The 7,174-nt window shown below is 45.0% G+C and overlaps 1 pseudogene; it reads left to right on the forward strand.

Annotated features, from left to right (window-relative positions):
* Positions 1–902: 902 nt before the first annotated feature.
* Positions 903–2,690, forward strand: LOC101574522 (annotated as a pseudogene).
* Positions 2,691–7,174: the final 4,484 nt, after the last annotated feature.

The following is a 7,174-nucleotide window of genomic DNA, read 5'->3' on the forward strand; positions in this document are numbered from 1 at the left end:
AACCTAGGCAGTTAAGCTTAACCTCACTATCTGTCTGAATATCAAACATCTCAGGCATAACAAAAAAAACCATGCTTGAATGCCTGTCATCTTGATCTTCTATTTGTGTATCATTTCTAATGTCAGATCAAAATTACTATGCTCTTTTGTATATTAAATATAATTTCTTATTGTTAGAGAAAAGTGTGGTGGTGAAGCAGAGATGGTTGTGTTAGTCTGCCTTCGTTTACTCTGTATAGAGAAACAACATTGTACACTTTGTCTTTCATGCCTATGTTTTAAAAGACAATCTTAAAAATTAGGGAACTAGAAATGAATTCTGTTATGATTTTCTTAATGTTTCTTGCCTTTTTTGCAAACTAGATATTTATGCATAAGGAAAAATAAATATGAGTTGAGAGATATATGATATCTTTCTAGTGGTATGAATTAAACAGTTCAATTTTATAAGCTAAGATTTACTTTGCCTTGATTGTGAAATCCCATGCTCAGTTTTATTCATTACAAATACTTAATAAGAGGTTCTTTCCATGCTCCCTTTTCAAATTTACAAATATTTTCAAACTGCTATTGTCAGCTATTTCTGTTTCCCTCCACAACAAAATTATTTCTCTTATTTAACTAGACTCTCTTTAAAATAAATTTCAAAAAGGTAAGAGAAGAATAAAAAAGATATTTCATTACAAGGCATTGCGGCCAGCTGTGTGTTACGTTTCCACGAGTTAGAGGTCCTTGTGGGAGCCCAGAGCAGGATCTTTACTATCCTGTGAGCAAGGCCTGGACACTGGGCCAGGGTGGAATGTGAGGGGACAGGGCCCCACTGGGCCTGGGTGCAGCAGTCCCTGGAAGTCTCAGGCTGCTCCACTCTGTGTCCCTGGGCCTCACACATCATAGGCAGCGAGATGGATCTGCCAGTGCTGGCTCCCTGGAGTGAGAGGAAACTGTTAGAAAGCAATCCAGGAAGCCCAACACCAAAGTACACAAGAGTGGGAGAAAATTTACAGCATATCATCCCTGATACGTGGCATATTCCATGGCATGTGGTGGTAGAGCATGCAAGTATGAGACCCCAACCCACGGGAACAAGGAAGAATAAGCCATTAAGTGGCTTAACTCATCTTGGGTCACTCACAGTATCCTGGCAATGACTCACCCGTCCTCCAAACTCCTTCAGAAGTACCACATAATTGACTAGTGTCATAAAAACAATCGTCAATCTGAGGCAACCTGATGAACATACTAGCTGTGGTTACTCTCTGAAGTAAGAAAGTGGCTTCATGTACCTTCCTGAAGTATTAATAGAGGCTGGCATTTATTTCTACGATTTCAGCTGGAAAGATTATGGTGTAGCATCTGTCACTGCCATCTTAGATATGGAGAAAGTAATGACATTTGTCTTACAGGAAGGAAAAGTAGCCATCCACTGTCATCCAGGGCTTGGCCGAACAGGTGTTCTAACAGTGTGTTATTTAGTGTTTGCACCAAGAATGACTGCACCTCAAGCAATTATATTTCTGCAGGCAAAGTGACCCCATTTCATACAAACCAGAGGGCAGCTGCTCTGTGTATGGGAATTTACTGTTTGTAAAACCTCTCCACAATATCTTCTCTTGCTGTGACCCAAAAGCACATGCTGTCACTTTAGCCCAATACGTAATTCACCAGCGCCATCTACTTCATGATTTTGAGGCATGACTTCTAACATACATGCCAAAAATCATTCACCTAGTTTGCAAATTGCTACTGCACTTGGCTGAGAATAGGCAGTTGTGGTAAAGGATGGATGAGAAGGGTCTGGTCTCTGCTGAAATTGAAAAGACTGTATCTGAGATGGTCAGAACGTGCCTGGATAAAGAGTTACCGAGGCACAATAGTCACATAGCTGACCCATTTAATTTTACTGAAGTGGCTACAACCATTGAGAATCAAGATGTGATTCTTTCCAATGATCAAGAGTTTGACCCTCTTTGGAAGTGTTGAATGCCTTCAGCCCCTGAATCGTCTGAAGAGGCAACTGAGCTACAGTGACTTGGACTTGAAGAGAGCAGAGGCTCTCTTTAAGCAAGGTGGACTCCATGGACAATGTCTGCCCAGGACTCACTGGGCCACAAGGTCCATCAGCAGAAGCCCAGCAACCACTGATACAATCCAATATCTCCAGCTCTCGATCTCAGTAAGGAAGCGTTGGCTCACAGTACATTTTCTTTTTGGAACCAGCATAAGTGTGGTGACTTAGCAGTACACAAAGATGCATCACCCTTTAGCCAAAGGAGGGACACTGCAAAGGAAATACAATGAAGTCAAACCTTCTCTGTGGGTATTTCATGCTCACACAACCTTGGGGAACCCCATTACACCCACTTTACAAATGTATCCAAGAACCCAGATTGCTCACAGCAGCAAGTGGCCCAGTGTCAGTGTCAACCTCATGGTGGCTGAAACCTAGACTCTGGCAAGGAAGAGGGCCAAATCCACTGCACACCTCTAGACTGTGACTCCAGTCAAAGGCACAGGTGCTGGTTGGACCTGATATCCAGGATAGCAAAGATCTGTCTGAAGCAGTGCCACACACCAATTTGCAGTCTGAACCAAGTATAGAAGCAGGGAGAATACTGGCAGCCAAATCCCCGGAAAACTTAAATGAGTCTGTAGCAAAGGAAGAAGTGAAAAAGAAGGTACAAATGTGGTAGGTATATTAATTTATTTTATTATATCTAAGCAGGAAATAAGTTATGTCACAGCCAAAATATAATACATTGCTTCAAACTTTTTTGTTACAGAATTATAAAGATATATTTATATCATAGTCTGAAAGTTGAGGTGTCTCATCTGTGAAAAGAATTTTAATTTACAGAATGAAATGACACAGCATAGTTGTGTTGTTTCATTTTAATCTCCTTGTGAAAGAAAGCACATGGCACTATCCTTAGTCTGAACAAGACATTGATGTTGGTAGGTGTTTTTGTTTTTTTCTTGCTAGCTGGGCTCATGACTGCATCCAGCCTACAGAAGATGGCATCAAGAAGCAGCCTGAGCCATCTCTGACCCAGTGCCTGGCACAGGGAACCTCACTGAGAAGCACTCTCTGAGAAACATAAAAGATTTCCCAGAACTCCTTGGTGCTAGTGTTCAGTGAGCTCCTTCCTCTCAGCCTCCTCTCCCTCAGACTTGCTGGTCTCAGTCTGAGAGGACCACCATCAGGGCTCAGCAAAGCAAATGGGAAAGGCCACCAGCCACCTTGGTGATGGAACTTTTCTCTGAGAGGAGGCCTTTGAGGTCCATTTTGTGGCTTTGATTTAATGTATGAAAACAAGCCTTTAATTGAAATACTCTCTTTTTTTCTGCATTTTATTTTTGGTCTTTGACTTTAAAAAATCCAATTCTGCAGAAAACTAAAATGAACATTATTTGAATAATATGGTATCACCTATACCTATGTTGGGCACTTACACATGCATTATTTTGTGTGATTTTCACACCAGTCCTGGGAGGCACATGATACCATTCACTTATAGATTCACTGTTCACCTTATAAGTTCAGCAATGTAGATAAGACTAAGGATCACAGACACCAAATAAATTGATGAAGATCACAGGGATTGTGTCTAGCAGAGCCAGTACACATGCAGTTTTTGTTTCCATTGTTGCCTTAGGTCCTGAACTCACTGGAAATTTTCAGGAAAAATTGTAGTTAAATAATTATTTGCCCACAGAGTGTTTTATTTATTTATTTTTGTTTAGTTTACATTCTCTGTTTTGTTGTTAGTTTTTTTTTTGTTTGTTTTTGTTTTTCAGTTGTCTCCTTAGTCACACTACATTGGATCCAAAGTGACCCTGCTATATACATGACATGTGAAGGAATGCAGATGATGGGAAGTATTGACTTATTCATGAGATCATAAAGAGAAACAGTACAGGAGAGTAGGAGGTCCTTGGCACAGGAGACACAAGTGTGGCTGCTTGGGCAGAGTGCTTCAGTTGCCATTTCCGACCTTTGGGATCCCAGGCACATTATTTCCTCTCTCTTGCTTTTATCTGTGAGAAACCTCCCTTCAGGGCTGTAAAAGTTAAGACATAACTCATGTATTCTATTTTATATTTTGGTGTAAGCATTCTGCATATACTGAGTGGGTGAATGAATGAATGGAAAGACTCACTGTATTTGAACTTTATGGAGTACTATGATGTCCCTACCAGAGTCCTGTGAGCAGTCTCTGCACAGGGCTCAGAGTTAGAGACTCTGAGGAAACTGTATCAGTGTGGTGTGTGCCGAGGGACTCACAAAATGTAGTGCAAAGTCTGTGATGAATCTGAGGGTTCTCTCTGAAATTTCAGCACTAACAGTAGAGTTGCCTGAAAAATCTGTGCAAGGTCTCTGGGGAGTGGTCTCAGAGCTGACTAGAGGTCTTTAAAGGCAGTGAGAGATCTCTGGGGAGTGGAAGGTCTTTGTGCCAACCGAGAAGTTTCCCTTGGGCCTGTCTCTGCGTGTTACTTACAGAGCGAGGTCTCCATGTATATCTCTAGTTTGTGAGTAAGAGCTCTGAGAGGTCTCTGATTGAGGACACTGGGGTGCTTGTTAAATCTGGTGAGTTTTGGGAATGGAGATGCCGAAGCTGGAAACAAGCCTGTGTGAGAGGCAGGATAAGGCTTCACTGCCTAAAGCAGACAAGTTACTTCAGTCTGGGGAAAAATCATCCTACCTGGATAATGCAGGCTATTAGCCTTGTGTCTTTCAACTTTGTAAAGGTATAAATAAAGACCCTTACTGTTTACTGGGGAGTCATTTTGCCAACCAGACCCTTTGGCTACCATCTAACCCAGCTCTTGGCTTTTTGTCTATCTTTTCCTCATTCTGCCTGGGTACAACAGATCACAATAAAAGACCAACAAGTGAGGTCTTGGGAAGATTCTGTGTGCCATGTAGAGGCTGGAGTAGCAGTCAGGGGAAGAAGCGGTCTCTGTTGGGGTGAAATAAGAACTCAGAGCTATAAGAGGTCCTGTGGGAAGATTGGTAGATCTCACTGTACAAACCCCCCACACATATATGTTGTGATGAGCTTTCTCTGTGAGCTGCCTCTGTAGGAGATCAGAGGTATCTCTGGATGTCTGCACTGCGGGCCTCATGGCCCCTTGTGGAGACTGAGAATCAGGAGAACAGACGAGCATGCTATTTCCTTGTTTCACCTGATCCATGAGGCCTACCCAGCTTATGGAACTACTGCTGTCAGAAACCATGGGACTGTGTCCAGCACCTCTATATTTCAGAACACACTTTAATACCCAGAAGCACCCAGGCATAGGTACTCCTATGGTCATGGTCCCCACTGGGAATAAGGCTACTCTGTGCCAGAGGGCCCAGACCGTCCTGCCAGCACTGGCACCTCGCATGACTGGCTCCAAACTGGGTACCGACACAGGCATCCAAGTCCCTGGGAAAGGATTTGGCTGCAGGGACCCAGTCGGACCCCAGGGTTGGGTGTCTACTTCTGCCTCCATCTGAGGTACCATCAACTCTCAAATGTGGTGACAGGGCTCATTCCCTTGTCTGGATATGCTGTGCTTGCTGAATGACACATGACCCCAGGTTTGCAGCCTTAGGCGCTGTGCGTGTGGCTACCCTATGTGCCACATAGCACAGGAAATGCTCTTCGGGAAATGACTGCTCCCCTCCCTGCCTCTTGAGCCCTGCATTTTTTGCATGAGGCCCCGGGGCCCACAGGAAGGGAAACCCATGTTAGAAAGAGTGAGGACACACCGAGGCCTCCTGGACCATCCCTGCTCACAGACAATTGGTCAGGGCACTACCAGCCTTCAGGTGGTATAACTCTGTCCCCTGCATCTGGGATTAACAGCACTGGGAGCCAGGCAAGCCTGGCTGTGTGACCCCAGGGCAGCCCCTCAACCTTTCAAGGCCCCCCCCCTACTATAGGCACAGTCCTGGGGCTACACACGTGTGGAAAAGTTGCCAGCCTCTGAGTTCTTGTCCACTCTTTTCCACCCACTGTCAGTTCATCCTCTGTGTAGGAGGTGAACATACACAAGGATACCGAAGATACTGATAACAAGTTGATCATCAGGAGAAAGCTCTGCTCCCTCTCAAACCTGGTCCTCTGTGAAGGAGTGAAAAATGCTTTCTCTGGAACTGGGATCTGGATCAGGTAGGGCTCTGGGGTGGGGCAAGGAGGAGCCACTTAGGCCTTGATGTCACTTCCAATCTGCTGGTAGACAGCAGTGGCACCTTGGGATCGCCCTGTGCCCTCTGTCGCCTGCACCATTCACACATGCCTGGTACCACCCTGCTCCCATCTTGGCACCAGGCTTTTGTTTTCTCCCACACCCCCTTATGTCCCCAGGGACTCAGTACTGGGCCTCACATCCCTGTTCATTGCCCAGAACACTGACTGGGATGAGCATGTGAGATGGACCAGGACAAATCAGCCATGAGCAGGGACTCCCTCGATGGCTGGGTTTTCCATCCTCACTGCTGCTCTAGAGATCCAGGCCCTGGAAGGGGACTCTGAGCTTTCTGTCAAAACAGAATCAAGAAGGCTGTTTCTGTCCTTACCTTTGCTAGGTTGAGGAGGGGCTTCCTTGAAGTGGCATCTGCCACCCTTTTGAGAATGTTGGATCTACGTGTCTCCACCCTTGCTGGAACTGTGGGGAGTTTTCAGCCTAAGATGTTTCTGTGCCTCTGGATCCTGCAGCTGCCTTAATGCAGAGGGAGTAGTGGAACAGGGTTGAACCAGAGCCCAAGGTGGGCTCATGGTTGGGTTTCCTTGGCTGTCCTTTAGAGTTTTCACTTTGTTCCTATAATGATGAAAACAGGAGTCAATGAAGGAGCTTTCACCCTGATCACCATCCACTATACTCTGTCCCTTTGAGACACCAGTAGCTCACACTAAGCACAGATCAGACAGATCCATTTCCCTATTAGGAAGAAAACCAGTTTATCAGGATCCAGTAAATACCACAGATGAATACCATGAGAAAGTCATTTTCCTCCACAATAGCCACTTATTTTCCTGGATGTGGCTTTTCCTACTGAGAACAGGAGATAGGGATTTCTCCGCCCTTCAGCCAAGATGCCTCTCCCAAGAGGACAGTTCCTCAGGCAACGATACTGGCCTTGTGCCCTCAGCACAGAAGGCCCACACCAAGAGGGGCTGACTGGGAT

The sequence above is a fragment of the Octodon degus genome, unplaced genomic scaffold (assembly GCF_000260255.1).
Source record: "Octodon degus isolate 3935 unplaced genomic scaffold, OctDeg1.0 scaffold00649, whole genome shotgun sequence".
Taxonomy (NCBI): domain Eukaryota; kingdom Metazoa; phylum Chordata; class Mammalia; order Rodentia; family Octodontidae; genus Octodon; species Octodon degus.